This window comes from Equus caballus, chromosome 25 (genome assembly GCF_041296265.1).
Source record: "Equus caballus isolate H_3958 breed thoroughbred chromosome 25, TB-T2T, whole genome shotgun sequence".
Lineage (NCBI taxonomy): Eukaryota > Metazoa > Chordata > Mammalia > Perissodactyla > Equidae > Equus > Equus caballus.
Genome location: NC_091708.1, coordinates 2,345,245 through 2,364,139, shown reverse-complemented (window position 1 = coordinate 2,364,139; position 18,895 = coordinate 2,345,245).

Genomic DNA, 18,895 nt, shown 5'->3' with positions numbered 1-18,895 from the left:
CTGTGGGGCCCAACTCGCCCTTTGGAAAGAAGCCTGCACGTTGTGCCTTTCAGCTCTAGGGCAAAGTAGCACACCCAGAGCAGAAGTCCTACTTCAGCCAGATCAGGCCTGCAAAGAAACTGCGTTTCACAGGCCTTTAGAAGACATGTTCCCGGTAGGCTGTAAGAGCACTGTGCAGAGCGAGTTGTTTCTTAGCTTCCCAAAGAGCTGGAAGCAAGATGCTGTGGGGCCCAACTCGCCCTTTGGAAAGAAGCCTGCACGTTGTGCCTTTCAGCTCTAGGGCAAAGTAGCACACCCAGAGCAGAAGTCCTACTTCAGCCAGATCAGGCCTGCAAAGAAACTGCGTTTCACAGGCCTTTGGAAGAGATGTTCCCGGTAGGCTGTAAGAGCACTGTGCAGAGCGAGTTGTTTCTTAGCTTCCCAAAGAGCTGGAAGCAAGATGCTGTGGGGCCCAACTCGCCCTTTGGAAAGAAGCCTGCACGTTGTGCCTTTCAGCTCTAGGGCAAAGTAGCACACCCAGAGCAGAAGTGCTACTTCAGCCAGATCAGGCCTGCAAAGAAACTGTGTTTCACAGGCCGTTGGAAGAGATGTTCCCGGTAGGCTGTAACAGCACTGTGCAGAGCGAGTTGTTTCTTAGCTTCCCAAAGAGCTGGAAGCAAGATGCTGTGGGGCCCAACTCGCCCTTTGGAAAGAAGCCTGCACGTTGTGCCTTTCAGCTCTAGGGCAAAGTAGCACACCCAGAGCAGAAGTCCTACTTCAGCCAGGTCAGGCCTGCAAAGAAACTGCGTTTCACAGGCCTTTGGAAGAGATGTTCCCGGTAGGCTGTAAGAGCACTGTGCAGAGCGAGTTGTTTCTTAGCTTCCCAAAGAGCTGGAAGCAAGATGCTGTGGGGCCCAACTCGCCCTTTGGAAAGAAGCCTGCACGTTGTGCCTTTCAGCTCTAGGGCAAAGTAGCACACCCAGAGCAGAAGTGCTACTTCAGCCAGATCAGGCCTGCAAAGAAACTGCGTTTCACAGGCCGTTGGAAGAGATGTTCCCGGTAGGCTCTAACAGCACTGTGCAGAGCGAGTTGTTTCTTAGCTTCCCAAAGAGCTGGAAGCAAGATGCTGTGGGGCCCAACTCGCCCTTTGGAAAGAAGCCTGCACGTTGTGCCTTTCAGCTCTAGGGCAAAGTAGCACACCCAGAGCAGAAGTCCTACTTCAGCCAGATCAGGCCTGCAAAGAAACTGCGTTTCACAGGCCTTTGGAAGAGATGTTCCCACTAGGCTGTAAGAGCACTGTGCAGAGCGAGTGGTTTCTTAGCTTCCCAAAGAGCTGGAAGCAAGATGCTGTGGGGCCCAACTCGCCCTTTGGAAAGAAGCCTGCACGTTGTGCCTTTCAGCTCTAGGGCAAAGTAGCACACCCAGAGCAGAAGTCCTACTTCAGCCAGATCAGGCCTGCAAAGAAACTGCGTTTCACAGGCCTTTGAAAGAGATATTCCTGGTAGGCTGTAAGAGCACTGTGCAGAGCGAGTTGTTTCTTAGCTTCCCAAAGAGCTGGAAGCAAGATGCTGTGGGGCCCAACTCGCCCTTTGGAAAGAAGCCTGCACGTTGTGCCTTTCAGCTCTAGGGCAAAGTAGCACACCCAGAGCAGAAGTCCTACTTCAGCCAGATCAGGCCTGCAAATAAACTGCGTTTCACAGGCCTTTGGAAGAGATGTTCCCGGTAGGCTGTAAGAGCACTGTGCAGAGCGAGTTGTTTCTTAGCTTCCCAAAGAGCTGGGAGCAAGATGCTGTGGGGCCCAACTCGCCCTTTGGAAAGAAGCCTGCACGTTGTGCCTTTCAGCTCTAGGGCAAAGTAGCACACCCAGAGCAGAAGTGCTACTTCAGCCAGATCAGGCCTGCAAAGAAACTGCGTTTCACAGGCCTTTGGAAGAGATGTTCCCACTAGGCTGTAAGAGCACTGTGCAGAGCGAGTTGTTTCTTAGCTTCCCAAAGAGCTGGAAGCAAGATGCTGTGGGGCCCAACTCGCCCTTTGGAAAGAAGCCTGCACGTTGTGCCTTTCAGCTCTAGGGCAAAGTAGCACACCCAGAGCAGAAGTCCTACTTCAGCCAGATCAGGCCTGCAAAGAAACTGTGTTTCAAAGGCCTTTGGAAGCGATGTTCCCGGTAGGCTGTAAGAGCACTGTGCAGAGCGAGTTGTTTCTTAGCTTCCCAAAGAGCTGGAAGCAAGATGCTGTGGGGCCCAACTCGCCCTTTGGAAAGAAGCCTGCACGTTGTGCCTTTCAGCTCTAGGGCAAAGTAGCACACCCAGAGCAGAAGTCCTACTTCAGCCAGATCAGGCCTGCAAAGAAACTGCGTTTCACAGGCCTTTGGAAGAGATGTTCCCACTAGGCTGTGAGAGCACTGTTCAGAGCGAGTTGTTTCTTAGCTTCCCAAAGAGCTGGAAGCAAGATGCTGTGGGGCCCAACTCGCCCTTTGGAAAGAAGCCTGCACGTTTTGCCTTTCAGCTCTAGGGCAAAGTAGCACACCCAGAGCAGAAGTCCTACTTCAGCCAGATCAGGCCTGCAAAGAAACGGCGTTTCACAGGCCTTTGGATGAGATGCTCCCACTAGGCTGTAAGAGCACTGTGCAGAGCGAGTTGTTTCTTAGCTTCCCAAAGTGCTGGAAGCAAGATGCTGTGGGGCCCAACTCGCCCTTTGGAAAGAAGCCTGCACGTTGTGCCTTTCAGCTCTAGGGCAAAGTAGCACACCCATAGCAGAAGTCCTACTTCAGCCAGATCAGGCCTGCAAAGAAACTGCGTTTCACAGGCCTTTGGAAGAGATGTTCCCGGTAGGCTGTAAGAGCACTGTGCAGAGCGAGTTGTTTCTTAGCTTCCCAAAGAGCTGGAAGCAAGATGCTGTGGGGCCCAACTCGCCCTTTGGAAAGAAGCCTGCACGTTGTGCCTTTCAGCTCTAGGGCAAAGTAGCACACCCAGAGCAGAAGTGCTACTTCAGCCAGATCAGGCCTGCAAAGAAACTGCGTTTCACAGGCCTTTGGAAGAGATGTTCCCACTAGGCTGTAAGAGCACTGTGCAGAGCGAGTTGTTTCTTAGCTTCCCAAAGAGCTGGAAGCAAGATGCTGTGGGGCCCAACTCGCCCTTTGGAAAGAAGCCTGCACGTTGTGCCTTTCAGCTCTAGGGCAAAGTAGCACACCCAGAGCAGAAGTCCTACTTCAGCCAGATCAGGCCTGCAAAGAAACTGCGTTTCACAGGCCTTTGGAAGTGATGTTCCCGGTAGGCTGTAAGAGCACTGTGCAGAGCGAGTTGTTTCTTAGCTTCCCAAAGAGCTGGAAGCAAGATGCTGTGGGGCCCAACTCGCCCTTTGGAAAGAAGCCTGCACGTTGTGCCTTTCAGCTCTAGGGCAAAGTAGCACACCCAGAGCAGAAGTCCTACTTCAGCCAGATCAGGCCTGCAAAGAAACTGCGTTTCACAGGCCTTTGGAAGAGATGTTCCCACTAGGCTGTAAGAGCACTGTGCAGAGCGAGTTGTTTCTTAGCTTCCCAAAGAGCTGGAAGCAAGATGCTGTGGGGCCCAACTCGCCCTTTGGAAAGAAGCCTGCACGTTTTGCCTTTCAGCTCTAGGGCAAAGTAGCACACCCAGAGCAGAAGTCCTACTTCAGCCAGATCAGGCCTGCAAAGAAACTGCGTTTCACAGGCCTTTGGAAGACATGTTCCCAGTAGGCTGTAAGAGCACTGTGCAGAGCGAGTTGTTTCTTAGCTTCCCAAAGAGCTGGAAGCAAGATGCTGTGGGGCCCAACTCGCCCTTTGGAAAGAAGCCTGCACGTTGTGCCTTTCAGCTCTAGGGCAAAGTAGCACACCCAGAGCAGAAGTGCTACTTCAGCCAGATCAGGCCTGCAAAGAAACTGCGTTTCACAGGCCTTTGGAAGAGATGTTCCCGGTAGGCTGTAAGAGCACTGTGCAGAGCGAGTTGTTTCTTAGCTTCCCAAAGAGCTGGAAGCAAGATGCTGTGGGGCCCAACTCGCCCTTTGGAAAGAAGCCTGCACGTTGTGCCTTTCAGCTCTAGGGCAAAGTAGCACACCCAGAGCAGAAGTCCTACTTCAGCCAGATCAGGCCTGCAAAGAAACTGCGTTTCACAGGCCTTTGGAAGAGATGTTCCCACTAGGCTGTAAGAGCACTGTGCAGAGCGAGTTGTTTCTTAGCTTCCCAAAGAGCTGGAAGCAAGATGCTGTGGGGCCCAACTCGCCCTTTGGAAAGAAGCCTGCACGTTGTGCCTTTCAGCTCTAGGGCAAAGTAGCACACCCAGAGCAGAAGTGCTACTTCAGCCAGATCAGGCCTGCAAAGAAACTGCGTTTCACAGGCCTTTGGAAGAGATGTTCCCACTAGGCTGTAAGAGCACTGTGCAGAGCGAGTTGTTTCTTAGATTCCCAAAGAGCTGGAAACAAGATGCTGTGGGGCCCAACTCGCCCTTTGGAAAGAAGCCTGCACGTTGTGCCTTTCAGCTCTAGGGCAAAGTAGCACACCCAGAGCAGAAGTCCTACTTCAGCCAGATCAGGCCTGCAAAGAAACTGCGTTTCACAGGCCTTTGGAAGAGATGTTCCCACTAGGCTGTAAGAGCACTGTGCAGAGCGAGTGGTTTCTTAGCTTCCCAAAGAGCTGGAAGCAAGATGCTGTGGGGCCCAACTCGCCCTTTGGAAAGAAGCCTGCACGTTGTGCCTTTCAGCTCTAGGGCAAAGTAGCACACCCAGAGCAGAAGTCCTACTTCAGCCAGATCAGGCCTGCAAAGAAACTGCGTTTCACAGGCCTTTGGAAGAGATATTCCTGGTAGGCTGTAAGAGCACTGTGCAGAGCGAGTTGTTTCTTAGCTTCCCAAAGAGCTGGAAGCAAGATGCTGTGGGGCCCAACTCGCCCTTTGGAAAGAAGCCTGCACGTTGTGCCTTTCAGCTCTAGGGCAAAGTAGCACACCCAGAGCAGAAGTCCTGCTTCAGCCAGATCAGGCCTGCAAAGAAACTGCGTTTCACAGGCCTTTGGAAGAGATGTTCCCGGTAGGCTGTAAGAGCACTGTGCAGAGCGAGTTGTTTCTTAGCTTCCCAAAGAGCTGGAAGCAAGATGCTGTGGGGCCCAACTCGCCCTTTGGAAAGAAGCCTGCACGTTGTGCCTTTCAGCTCTAGGGCAAAGTAGCACACCCAGAGCAGAAGTGCTACTTCAGCCAGATCAGGCCTGCAAAGAAACTGCGTTTCACAGGCCTTTGGAAGAGATGTTCCCACTAGGCTGTAAGAGCACTGTGCAGAGCGAGTTGTTTCTTAGCTTCCCAAAGAGCTGGAAGCAAGATGCTGTGGGGCCCAACTCGCCCTTTGGAAAGAAGCCTGCACGTTGTGCCTTTCAGCTCTAGGGCAAAGTAGCACACCCAGAGCAGAAGTCCTACTTCAGCCAGATCAGGCCTGCAAAGAAACTGCGTTTCACAGGCCTTTGGAAGAGATGCTCCCACTAGGCTGTAAGAGCACTGTGCAGAGCGAGTTGTTTCTTAGCTTCCCAAAGTGCTGGAAGCAAGATGCTGTGGGGCCCAACTCGCCCTTTGGAAAGAAGCCTGCACGTTGTGCCTTTCAGCTCTAGGGCAAAGTAGCACACCCATAGCAGAAGTCCTACTTCAGCCAGATCAGGCCTGCAAAGAAACTGCGTTTCACAGGCCTTTGGAAGAGATGTTCCCGGTAGGCTGTAAGAGCACTGTGCAGAGCGAGTTGTTTCTTAGCTTCCCAAAGAGCTGGAAGCAAGATGCTGTGGGGCCCAACTCGCCCTTTGGAAAGAAGCCTGCACGTTGTGCCTTTCAGCTCTAGGGCAAAGTAGCACACCCAGAGCAGAAGTGCTACTTCAGCCAGATCAGGCCTGCAAAGAAACTGCGTTTCACAGGCCTTTGGAAGAGATGTTCCCACTAGGCTGTAAGAGCACTGTGCAGAGCGAGTTGTTTCTTAGCTTCCCAAAGAGCTGGAAGCAAGATGCTGTGGGGCCCAACTCGCCCTTTGGAAAGAAGCCTGCACGTTGTGCCTTTCAGCTCTAGGGCAAAGTAGCACAGCCAGAGCAGAAGTCCTACTTCAGCCAGATCAGGCCTGCAAAGAAACTGCGTTTCACAGGCCTTTGGAAGAGATGTTCCCGGTAGGCTGTAAGAGCACTGTGCAGAGCGAGTTGTTTCTTAGCTTCCCAAAGAGCTGGAAGCAAGATGCTGTGGGGCCCAACTCGCCCTTTGGAAAGAAGCCTGCACGTTGTGCCTTTCAGCTCTAGGGCAAAGTAGCACACCCAGAGCAGAAGTCCTACTTCAGCCAGATCAGGCCTGCAAAGAAACTGCGTTTCACAGGCCTTTGGAAGACATGTTCCCGGTAGGCTGTAAGAGCACTGTGCAGAGCGAGTTGTTTCTTAGCTTCCCAAAGAGCTGGAAGCAAGATGCTGTGGGGCCCAACTCGCCCTTTGGAAAGAAGCCTGCACGTTGTGCCTTTCAGCTCTAGGGAAAAGTAGCACACCCAGAGCAGAAGTCCTACTTCAGCCAGATCAGGCCTGCAAAGAAACTGCGTATCACAGGCCTTTAGAAGACATGTTCCCGGTAGGCTGTAAGAGCACTGCTCAGAGCGAGTTGTTTCTTAGCTTCCCAAAGAGCTAGAAGCAAGATGCTGTGGGGCCCAACTCGCCCTTTGGAAAGAAGCCTGCACGTTGTGCCTTTCAGCTCTAGGGAAAAGTAGCACACCCAGAGCAGAAGTCCTACTTCAGCCAGATCAGGCCTGCAAAGAAACTGCGTTTCACAGGCCTTTGGAAGAGATGTTCCCACTAGGCTGTAAGAGCACTGTGCAGAGCGAGTTGTTTCTTAGCTTCCCAAAGAGCTGGAAGCAAGATGCTGTGGGGCCCAACTCGCCCTTTGGAAAGAAGCCTGCACGTTTTGCCTTTCAGCTCTAGGGCAAAGTAGCACACCCAGAGCAGAAGTCCTACTTCAGCCAGATCAGGCCTGCAAAGAAACTGCGTTTCACAGGCCTTTGGAAGAGATGTTCCCACTAGGCTGTAAGAGCACTGTGCAGAGCGAGTTGTTTCTTAGCTTCCCAAAGAGCTGGAAGCAAGATGCTGTGGGGCCCAACTCGCCCTTTGGAAAGAAGCCTGCACGTTGTGCCTTTCAGCTCTAGGGCAAAGTAGCACACCCAGAGCAGAAGTGCTACTTCAGCCAGATCAGGCCTGCAAAGAAACTGCGTTTCACAGGCCTTTGGAAGAGATGTTCCCGGTAGGCTGTAAGAGCACTGTGCAGAGCGAGTTGTTTCTTAGCTTCCCAAAGAGCTGGAAGCAAGATGCTGTGGGGCCCAACTCGCCCTTTGGAAAGAAGCCTGCACGTTGTGCCTTTCAGCTCTAGGGCAAAGTAGCACACCCAGAGCAGAAGTGCTACTTCAGCCAGATCAGGCCTGCAAAGAAACTGCGTTTCACAGGCCTTTGGAAGAGATGTTCCCACTAGGCTGTAAGAGCACTGTGCAGAGCGAGTTGTTTCTTAGCTTCCCAAAGAGCTGGAAGCAAGATGCTGTGGGGCCCAACTCGCCCTTTGGAAAGAAGCCTGCACGTTGTGCCTTTCAGCTCTAGGGCAAAGTAGCACACCCAGAGCAGAAGTGCTACTTCAGCCAGATCAGGCCTGCAAAGAAACTGCGTTTCACAGGCCTTTGGAAGAGATGTTCCCACTAGGCTGTAAGAGCACTGTGCAGAGCGAGTTGTTTCTTAGATTCCCAAAGAGCTGGAAACAAGATGCTGTGGGGCCCAACTCGCCCTTTGGAAAGAAGCCTGCACGTTGTGCCTTTCAGCTCTAGGGCAAAGTAGCACACCCAGAGCAGAAGTCCTACTTCAGCCAGATCAGGCCTGCAAAGAAACTGCGTTTCACAGGCCTTTGGAAGAGATATTCCTGGTAGGCTGTAAGAGCACTGTGCAGAGCGAGTTGTTTCTTAGCTTCCCAAAGAGCTGGAAGCAAGATGCTGTGGGGCCCAACTCGCCCTTTGGAAAGAAGCCTGCACGTTGTGCCTTTCAGCTCTAGGGCAAAGTAGCACACCCAGAGCAGAAGTCCTGCTTCAGCCAGATCAGGCCTGCAAAGAAACTGCGTTTCACAGGCCTTTGGAAGAGATGTTCCCGGTAGGCTGTAAGAGCACTGTGCAGAGCGTGTTGTTTCTTAGCTTCCCAAAGAGCTGGAAGCAAGATGCTGTGGGGCCCAACTCGCCCTTTGGAAAGAAGCCTGCACGTTGTGCCTTTCAGCTCTAGGGCAAAGTAGCACACCCAGAGCAGAAGTCCTACTTCAGCCAGATCAGGCCTGCAAAGAAACTGCGTTTCACAGGCCTTTGGAAGAGATGTTCCCGGTAGGCTGTAAGAGCACTGTGCAGAGCGAGTTGTTTCTTAGCTTCCCAAAGAGCTGGAAGCAAGATGCTGTGGGGCCCAACTCGCCCTTTGGAAAGAAGCCTGCACGTTGTGCCTTTCAGCTCTAGGGCAAAGTAGCACACCCAGAGCAGAAGTCCTACTTCAGCCAGATCAGGCCTGCAAAGAAACTGCGTTTCACAGGCCTTTGGAAGACATGTTCCCGGTAGGCTGTAAGAGCACTGTGCAGAGCGAGTTGTTTCTTAGCTTCCCAAAGAGCTGGAAGCAAGATGCTGTGGGGCCCAACTCGCCCTTTGGAAAGAAGCCTGCACGTTGTGCCTTTCAGCTCTAGGGCAAAGTAGCACACCCAGAGCAGAAGTGCTACTTCAGCCAGATCAGGCCTGCAAAGAAACTGCGTATCACAGGCCTTTAGAAGACATGTTCCCGGTAGGCTGTAAGAGCACTGCTCAGAGCGAGTTGTTTCTTAGCTTCCCAAAGAGCTAGAAGCAAGATGCTGTGGGGCCCAACTCGCCCTTTGGAAAGAAGCCTGCACGTTGTGCCTTTCAGCTCTAGGGCAAAGTAGCACACCCAGAGCAGAAGTCCTACTTCAGCCAGATCAGGCCTGCAAAGAAACTGCGTTTCACAGGCCTTTGGAAGACATGTTCCCGGTAGGCTGTAAGAGCACTGTGCAGAGCGAGTTGTTTCTTAGCTTCCCAAAGAGCTGGAAGCAAGATGCTGTGGGGCCCAACTCGCCCTTTGGAAAGAAGCCTGCACGTTGTGCCTTTCAGCTCTAGGGAAAAGTAGCACACCCAGAGCAGAAGTCCTACTTCAGCCAGATCAGGCCTACAAAGAAACTGCGTTTCACAGGCCTTTGGAAGACATGTTCCCGGTAGGCTGTAAGAGCACTGTGCAGAGCGAGTTGTTTCTTAGCTTCCCAAAGAGCTGGAAGCAAGATGCTGTGGGGCCCAACTCGCCCTTTGGAAAGAAGACTGCACGTTGTGCCTTTCAGCTCTAGGGCAAAGTAGCACACCCAGAGCAGAAGTCCTACTTCAGCCAGATCAGGCCTGCAAAGAAACTGCGTTTCACAGGCCTTTGGAAGAGATGTACCCGGTAGGCTGTAAGAGCACTGTGCAGAGCGAGTTGTTTCTTAGCTTCCCAAAGAGCTGGAAGCAAGATGCTGTGGGGCCCAACTCGCCCTTTGGAAAGAAGCCTGCACGTTGTGCCTTTCAGCTCTAGGGCAAAGTAGCACACCCAAAACAGAAGTCCTACTTCAGCCAGATCAGGCCTGCAAAGAAACTGCGTTTCACAGGCCTTTGGAAGACATGTTCCCGGTAGGCTGTAAGAGCACTGTGCAGAGCGAGTTGTTTCTTAGCTTCCCAAAGAGCTGGAAGCAAGATGCTGTGGGGCCCAACTCGCCCTTTGGAAAGAAGCCTGCACGTTGTGCCTTTCAGCTCTAGGGCAAAGTAGCACACCCAGAGCAGAAGTCCTACTTCAGCCAGATCAGGCCTGCAAAGAAACTGCGTATCACAGGCCTTTAGAAGAGATGTTCCCGGTAGGCTGTAAGAGCACTGTGCAGAGCGAGTTGTTTCTTAGCTTCCCAAAGAGCTGGAAGCAAGATGCTGTGGGGCCCAACTCGCCCTTTGGAAAGAAGACTGCACGTTGTGCCTTTCAGCTCTAGGGCAAAGTAGCACACCCAGAGCAGAAGTCCTACTTCAGCCAGATCAGGCCTGCAAAGAAACTGCGTTTCACAGGCCTTTGGAAGACATGTTCCCGGTAGGCTGTAAGAGCACTGTGCAGAGCGAGTTGTTTCTTAGCTTCCCAAAGAGCTGGAAGCAAGATGCTGTGGGGCCCAACTCGCCCTTTGGAAAGAAGCCTGCACGTTGTGCCTTTCAGCTCTAGGGAAAAGTAGCACACCCAGAGCAGAAGTCCTACTTCAGCCAGATCAGGCCTGCAAAGAAACTGCGTATCACAGGCCTTTAGAAGACATGTTCCCGGTAGGCTGTAAGAGCACTGCTCAGAGCGAGTTGTTTCTTAGCTTCCCAAAGAGCTAGAAGCAAGATGCTGTGGGGCCCAACTCGCCCTTTGGAAAGAAGCCTGCACGTTGTGCCTTTCAGCTCTAGGGAAAAGTAGCACACCCAGAGCAGAAGTCCTACTTCAGCCAGATCAGGCCTGCAAAGAAACTGCGTTTCACAGGCCTTTGGAAGAGATGTTCCCACTAGGCTGTAAGAGCACTGTGCAGAGCGAGTTGTTTCTTAGCTTCCCAAAGAGCTGGAAGCAAGATGCTGTGGGGCCCAACTCGCCCTTTGGAAAGAAGCCTGCACGTTTTGCCTTTCAGCTCTAGGGCAAAGTAGCACACCCAGAGCAGAAGTCCTACTTCAGCCAGATCAGGCCTGCAAAGAAACTGCGTTTCACAGGCCTTTGGAAGAGATGTTCCCACTAGGCTGTAAGAGCACTGTGCAGAGCGAGTTGTTTCTTAGCTTCCCAAAGAGCTGGAAGCAAGATGCTGTGGGGCCCAACTCGCCCTTTGGAAAGAAGCCTGCACGTTGTGCCTTTCAGCTCTAGGGCAAAGTAGCACACCCAGAGCAGAAGTGCTACTTCAGCCAGATCAGGCCTGCAAAGAAACTGCGTTTCACAGGCCTTTGGAAGAGATGTTCCCGGTAGGCTGTAAGAGCACTGTGCAGAGCGAGTTGTTTCTTAGCTTCCCAAAGAGCTGGAAGCAAGATGCTGTGGGGCCCAACTCGCCCTTTGGAAAGAAGCCTGCACGTTGTGCCTTTCAGCTCTAGGGCAAAGTAGCACACCCAGAGCAGAAGTGCTACTTCAGCCAGATCAGGCCTGCAAAGAAACTGCGTTTCACAGGCCTTTGGAAGAGATGTTCCCACTAGGCTGTAAGAGCACTGTGCAGAGCGAGTTGTTTCTTAGCTTCCCAAAGAGCTGGAAGCAAGATGCTGTGGGGCCCAACTCGCCCTTTGGAAAGAAGCCTGCACGTTGTGCCTTTCAGCTCTAGGGCAAAGTAGCACACCCAGAGCAGAAGTGCTACTTCAGCCAGATCAGGCCTGCAAAGAAACTGCGTTTCACAGGCCTTTGGAAGAGATGTTCCCACTAGGCTGTAAGAGCACTGTGCAGAGCGAGTTGTTTCTTAGATTCCCAAAGAGCTGGAAACAAGATGCTGTGGGGCCCAACTCGCCCTTTGGAAAGAAGCCTGCACGTTGTGCCTTTCAGCTCTAGGGCAAAGTAGCACACCCAGAGCAGAAGTCCTACTTCAGCCAGATCAGGCCTGCAAAGAAACTGCGTTTCACAGGCCTTTGGAAGAGATATTCCTGGTAGGCTGTAAGAGCACTGTGCAGAGCGAGTTGTTTCTTAGCTTCCCAAAGAGCTGGAAGCAAGATGCTGTGGGGCCCAACTCGCCCTTTGGAAAGAAGCCTGCACGTTGTGCCTTTCAGCTCTAGGGCAAAGTAGCACACCCAGAGCAGAAGTCCTGCTTCAGCCAGATCAGGCCTGCAAAGAAACTGCGTTTCACAGGCCTTTGGAAGAGATGTTCCCGGTAGGCTGTAAGAGCACTGTGCAGAGCGTGTTGTTTCTTAGCTTCCCAAAGAGCTGGAAGCAAGATGCTGTGGGGCCCAACTCGCCCTTTGGAAAGAAGCCTGCACGTTGTGCCTTTCAGCTCTAGGGCAAAGTAGCACACCCAGAGCAGAAGTCCTACTTCAGCCAGATCAGGCCTGCAAAGAAACTGCGTTTCACAGGCCTTTGGAAGAGATGTTCCCGGTAGGCTGTAAGAGCACTGTGCAGAGCGAGTTGTTTCTTAGCTTCCCAAAGAGCTGGAAGCAAGATGCTGTGGGGCCCAACTCGCCCTTTGGAAAGAAGCCTGCACGTTGTGCCTTTCAGCTCTAGGGCAAAGTAGCACACCCAGAGCAGAAGTCCTACTTCAGCCAGATCAGGCCTGCAAAGAAACTGCGTTTCACAGGCCTTTGGAAGACATGTTCCCGGTAGGCTGTAAGAGCACTGTGCAGAGCGAGTTGTTTCTTAGCTTCCCAAAGAGCTGGAAGCAAGATGCTGTGGGGCCCAACTCGCCCTTTGGAAAGAAGCCTGCACGTTGTGCCTTTCAGCTCTAGGGCAAAGTAGCACACCCAGAGCAGAAGTGCTACTTCAGCCAGATCAGGCCTGCAAAGAAACTGCGTATCACAGGCCTTTAGAAGACATGTTCCCGGTAGGCTGTAAGAGCACTGCTCAGAGCGAGTTGTTTCTTAGCTTCCCAAAGAGCTAGAAGCAAGATGCTGTGGGGCCCAACTCGCCCTTTGGAAAGAAGCCTGCACGTTGTGCCTTTCAGCTCTAGGGCAAAGTAGCACACCCAGAGCAGAAGTCCTACTTCAGCCAGATCAGGCCTGCAAAGAAACTGCGTTTCACAGGCCTTTGGAAGACATGTTCCCGGTAGGCTGTAAGAGCACTGTGCAGAGCGAGTTGTTTCTTAGCTTCCCAAAGAGCTGGAAGCAAGATGCTGTGGGGCCCAACTCGCCCTTTGGAAAGAAGCCTGCACGTTGTGCCTTTCAGCTCTAGGGAAAAGTAGCACACCCAGAGCAGAAGTCCTACTTCAGCCAGATCAGGCCTACAAAGAAACTGCGTTTCACAGGCCTTTGGAAGACATGTTCCCGGTAGGCTGTAAGAGCACTGTGCAGAGCGAGTTGTTTCTTAGCTTCCCAAAGAGCTGGAAGCAAGATGCTGTGGGGCCCAACTCGCCCTTTGGAAAGAAGACTGCACGTTGTGCCTTTCAGCTCTAGGGCAAAGTAGCACACCCAGAGCAGAAGTCCTACTTCAGCCAGATCAGGCCTGCAAAGAAACTGCGTTTCACAGGCCTTTGGAAGAGATGTACCCGGTAGGCTGTAAGAGCACTGTGCAGAGCGAGTTGTTTCTTAGCTTCCCAAAGAGCTGGAAGCAAGATGCTGTGGGGCCCAACTCGCCCTTTGGAAAGAAGCCTGCACGTTGTGCCTTTCAGCTCTAGGGCAAAGTAGCACACCCAAAACAGAAGTCCTACTTCAGCCAGATCAGGCCTGCAAAGAAACTGCGTTTCACAGGCCTTTGGAAGACATGTTCCCGGTAGGCTGTAAGAGCACTGTGCAGAGCGAGTTGTTTCTTAGCTTCCCAAAGAGCTGGAAGCAAGATGCTGTGGGGCCCAACTCGCCCTTTGGAAAGAAGCCTGCACGTTGTGCCTTTCAGCTCTAGGGCAAAGTAGCACACCCAGAGCAGAAGTCCTACTTCAGCCAGATCAGGCCTGCAAAGAAACTGCGTATCACAGGCCTTTAGAAGACATGTTCCCGGTAGGCTGTAAGAGCACTGCTCAGAGCGAGTTGTTTCTTAGCTTCCCAAAGAGCTAGAAGCAAGATGCTGTGGGGCCCAACTCGCCCTTTGGAAAGAAGCCTCCACGTTGTGCCTTTCAGCTCTAGGGCAAAGTAGCACACCCAGAGCAGAAGTCCTACTTCAGACAGATCAGGCCTGCAAAGAAACTGCGTTTCACAGGCCTTTGGAAGACATGTTCCCGGTAGGCTGTAAGAGCACTGTGCAGAGCGAGTTGTTTCTTAGCTTCCCAAAGAGCTGGAAGCAAGATGCTGTGGGGCCCAACTCGCCCTTTGGAAAGAAGCCTGCACGTTGTGCCTTTCAGCTCTAGGGCAAAGTAGCACACCCAGAGCAGAAGTCCTACTTCAGCCAGATCAGGCCTGCAAAGAAACTGCGTATCACAGGCCTTTAGAAGACATGTTCCCGGTAGGCTGTAAGAGCACTGCTCAGAGCGAGTTGTTTCTTAGCTTCCCAAAGAGCTAGAAGCAAGATGCTGTGGGGCCCAACTCGCCCTTTGGAAAGAAGCCTGCACGTTGTGCCTTTCAGCTCTAGGGCAAAGTAGCACACCCAGAGCAGAAGTCCTACTTCAGCCAGATCAGGCCTGCAAAGAAACTGCGTTTCACAGGCCTTTGGAAGACATGTTCCCGGTAGGCTGTAAGAGCACTGTGCAGAGCGAGTTGTTTCTTAGCTTCCCAAAGAGCTGGAAGAAAGATGCTGTGGGGCCCAACTCGCCCTTTGGAAAGAAGCCTGCACGTTGTGCCTTTCAGCTCTAGGGCAAAGTAGCACACCCAGAGCAGAAGTCCTACTTCAGCCAGATCAGGCCTGCAAAGAAACTGCGTATCACAGGCATTTAGAAGACATGTTCCCGGTAGGCTGTAAGAGCACTGCTCAGAGCGAGTTGTTTCTTAGCTTCCCAAAGAGCTAGAAGCAAGATGCTGTGGGGCCCAACTCGCCCTTTGGAAAGAAGCCTGCACGTTGTGCCTTTCAGCTCTAGGGCAAAGTAGCACACCCAGAGCAGAAGTCCTACTTCAGCCAGATCAGGCCTGCAAAGAAACTGCGTTTCACAGGCCTTTGGAAGAGATGTTCCCGGTAGGCTGTAAGAGCACTGTGCAGAGCGAGTTGTTTCTTAGCTTCCCAAAGAGCTGGAAGCAAGGTGCTGTGGGGCCCAACTCGCCCTTATAAAGAAGCCTGCACGTTGTGCCTTTCAGCTCTAGGGCAAAGTAGCACACCCAGAGCAGAAGTCCTACTTCAGCCAGATCAGGCCTGCAAAGAAACTGCGTTTCACAGGCCTTTGGAAGAGATGTTCCCACTAGGCTGTAAGAGCACTGTGCAGAGCGAGTTGTTTCTTACCTTCCCCAAGAGCTGGAAGCAAGATGCTGTGGGGCCCAACTCGCCCTTTGGAAAGAAGCCTGCACGTTGTGCCTTTCAGCTCTAGGGCAAAGTAGCACACCCAGAGCAGAAGTCCTACTTCAGCCAGATCAGGCCTGCAAAGAAACTGCGTTTCACAGGCCTTTGGAAGAGATGTTCCCGGTAGGCTGTAAGAGCACTGTGCAGAGCGAGTTGTTTCTTAGCTTCCCAAAGAGCTGGAAGCAAGATGCTGTGGGGCCCAACTTGCCCTTTGGAAAGAAGCCTGCACGTTGTGCCTTTCAGCTCTAGGGCAAAGTAGCACACCCAGAGCAGAAGTCCTACTTCAGCCAGATCAGGCCTGCAAAGAAACTGCGTTTCACAGGCCTTTGGAAGAGATGTTCCCGGTAGGCTGTAAGAGCACTGTGCAGAGCGAGTTGTTTCTTAGCTTCCCAAAGAGCTGGAAGCAAGATGCTGTGGGGCCCAATTCGCCCTTTGGAAAGAAGCCTGCACGTTGTGCCTTTCAGCTCTAGGGCAAAGTAGCACACCCAGAGCAGAAGTCCTACTTCAGCCAGATCAGGCCTGCAAAGAAACTGCGTTTCACAGGCCTTTGGAAGAGATGTTCCCACTAGGCTGTAAGAGCACTGTGCAGAGCGAGTTGTTTCTTAGCTTCCCAAAGAGCTGGAAGCAAGATGCTGTGGGGCCCAACTCGCCCTTTGGAAAGAAGCCTGCACGTTGTGCCTTTCAGCTCTAGGGCAAAGTAGCACACCCAGAGCAGAAGTGCTACTTCAGCCAGATCAGGCCTGCAAAGAAACTGCGTTTCACAGGCCTTTGGAAGAGATGTTCCCACTAGGCTGTAAGAGCACTGTGCAGAGCGAGTTGTTTCTTAGCTTCCCAAAGAGCTGGAAACAAGATGCTGTGGGGCCCAACTCGCCCTTTGGAAAGAAGCCTGCACGTTGTGCCTTTCAGGTCTAGGGCAACGTAGCACACCCAGAGCAGAAGTCCTACTTCAGCCAGATCAGGCCTGCAAAGAAACTGCGTTTCACAGGCCTTTGGAAGACATGTTCCCGGTAGGCTGTAAGAGCACTGTGCAGAGCGAGTTGTTTCTTAGCTTCCCAAAGAGCTGGAAGCAAGATGCTGTGGGGCCCAACTCGCCATTTGGAAAGAAGCCTGCACGTTGTGCCTTTCAGCTCTAGGGCAAAGTAGCACACCCAGAGCAGAAATGCTACTTCAGCCAGATCAGGCCTGCAAAGAAACTGCGTTTCACAGGCCTTTGGAAGAGATGTTCCCAATAGGCTGTAAGAGCACTGTGCAGAGCGAGTTGTTTCTTAGCTTCCCAAAGAGCTGGAAGCAAGATGCTGTGGGGCCCAACTCGCCCTTTGGAAAGAAGCCTGCACGTTGTGCCTTTCAGCTCTAGGGCAAAGTAGCACACCCAGAGCAGAAGTCCTACTTCAGCCAGATCAGGCCTGCAAAGAAACTGCGTTTCACAGGCCTTTGTAAGACATGTTCCAGGTAGGCTGGAAGAGCCCTGTGTAAAGCAAGCTGTTTCTTAGCTGCTCCAAGAGCTGGAAGCTGGACGCTGAGGTACTAGTCTCCCCTTGGGGAAACAAGGCAGGACTTTGTGCCGTGCATCTCTAGGGCCATGTCGCACACGGCAGAGCAGAAGTTCTACTTCAGCCAGATCAGGCCTGCAAAGAAACTGCGTTTCACAGGCCTTTGTAAGAGATGTACCCTGTAGGCTGTAAGAGCACTGTGCTGAGCCAGTTGTTTCTTAGCTGCCAAAAGAGCTGGAAGCTGGACCTGAGGGACTTGTCTACCCTTGTGGAAACAAGGCCGGACTTTGTGCCTTGCAGCTCTAGCGCCATGTAGGACCCGGCAGAGCAGAAGTTCTACTTCAGCCAGATCAGGGCTGGGAAGAAACTGCGTTTCACAGGCCTTTGTAAGACTCGTTCCCTGTAGGCTGTAAATCACCAGTGCAGAGCAAGTTGTTTCTTAGCTTCCCAAAGAGCTGGAAGCAAGATGCTGTGGGGCCCAACTCGCCCTTTGGAAAGAAGCCTGCACGTTGTGCCTTTCAGCTCTAGGGCAAAGTAGCACACCCAGAGCAGAAGTCCTACTTCAGCCAGATCAGGCCTGCAAAGAAACTGCGTTTCACAGGCCTTTGGAAGAGATGTTCCCGGTAGGCTGTAAGAGCACTGTGCAGAGCGAGTTGTTTCTTAGCTTCCCAAAGAGCTGGAAGCAAGATGCTGTGGGGCCCAACTCGCCCTTTGGAAAGAAGCCTGCACATTGTGCCTTTCAGCTCTAGGGCAAAGTAGCACACCCAGAGCAGAAGTCCTACTTCAGCCAGATCAGGCCTGCAAAGAAACTGCGTTTCACAGGCCTTTGGAAGAGATGTTCCCACTAGGCTGTAAGAGCACTGTGCAGAGCGAGTTGTTTCTTAGCTTCCCAAAGAGCTGGAAGCAAGATGCTGTGGGGCCCAACTCGCCCTTTGGAAAGAAGCCTGCACGTTTTGCCTTTCAGCTCTAGGGCAAAGTAGCACACCCAGAGCAGAAGTCCTACTTCAGCCAGATCAGGCCTGCAAAGAAACTGCGTTTCACAGGCCTTTGGAAGAGATGTTCCCACTAGGCTGTAAGAGCACTGTGCAGAGCGAGTTGTTTCTTAGCTTCCCAAAGAGCTGGAAGCAAGATGCTGTGGGGCCCAACTCGCCCTTTGGAAAGAAGCCTGCACGTTGTGCCTTTCAGCTCTAGGGCAAAGTAGCACACCCAGAGCAGAAGTCCTACTTCAGCCAGATCAGGCCTGCAAAGAAACTGCGTTTCACAGGCCTTTGGAAGAGATGTTCCCACTAGGCTGTAAGAGCACTGTGCAGAGCGAGTTGTTTCTTAGCTTCCCAAAGAGCTGGAAGCAAGATGCTGTGGGGCCCAACTCGCCCTTTGGAAAGAAGCCTGCACGTTGTGCCTTTCAGCTCTAGGGCAAAGTTGCACACCCAGAGCAGAAGTCCTACTTCAGCCAGATCAGGCCTGCAAAGAAACTGCGTTTCACAGGCCTTTGGAAGAGATGATCCCACTAGGCTGTAAGAGCACTGTGCAGAGCGAGTTGTTTCTTACCTTCCCCAAGAGCTGGAAGCAAGATGCTGTGGGGCCCAACTCGCCCTTTGGAAAGAAGCCTGCACGTTGTGCCTTTCAGCTCTAGGGCAAAGTAGCACACCCAGAGCAGAAGTGCTACTTCAGCCAGATCAGGCCTGCAAAGAAACTGCGTTTCACAGGCCTTTGGAAGAGATGTTCCCACTAGGCTGTAAGAGCACTGTGTAGAGCGAGTTGTTTCTTAGCTTCCCAAAGAGCTGGAAACAAGATGCTTTGCGGCCCAACTCGCCCTTTGGAAAGAAGCCTGCACGTTGTGCCTTTCAGCTCTAGGGCAACGTAGCACACCCAGAGCAGAAGTCCTACTTCAGCCAGATCAGGCCTGCAAAGAAACTGCGTTTCACAGGCCTTTGGAAGAGATGTTCCCACTAGGCTGTAAGAGCACTGTGCAGAGCGAGTTGTTTCTTAGCTTCCCAAAGAGCTGGAAGCAAGATGCTGTGGGGCCCAACTCGCCCTTTTGAAAGAAGCCTGCACGTTGTGCCTTTCAGCTCTAGGGCAAAGTAGCACACCCAGAGCAGAAGTCCTACTTCAGCCAGATCAGGCCTGCAAAGAAACTGCGTTTCACAGGCCTTTGGAAGAGATGTTCCCGGTAGGCTGTAAGAGCACTGTGCAGAGCGAGTTGTTTCTTAGCTTCCCAAAGAGCTGGAAGCAAGATGCTGTGGGGCCCAACTCGCCCTTTGGAAAGAAGCCTGCACGTTGTGCCTTTCAGCTCTAGGGCAAAGTAGCACACCCAGAGCAGAAGTCCTACTTCAGCCAGATCAGGCCT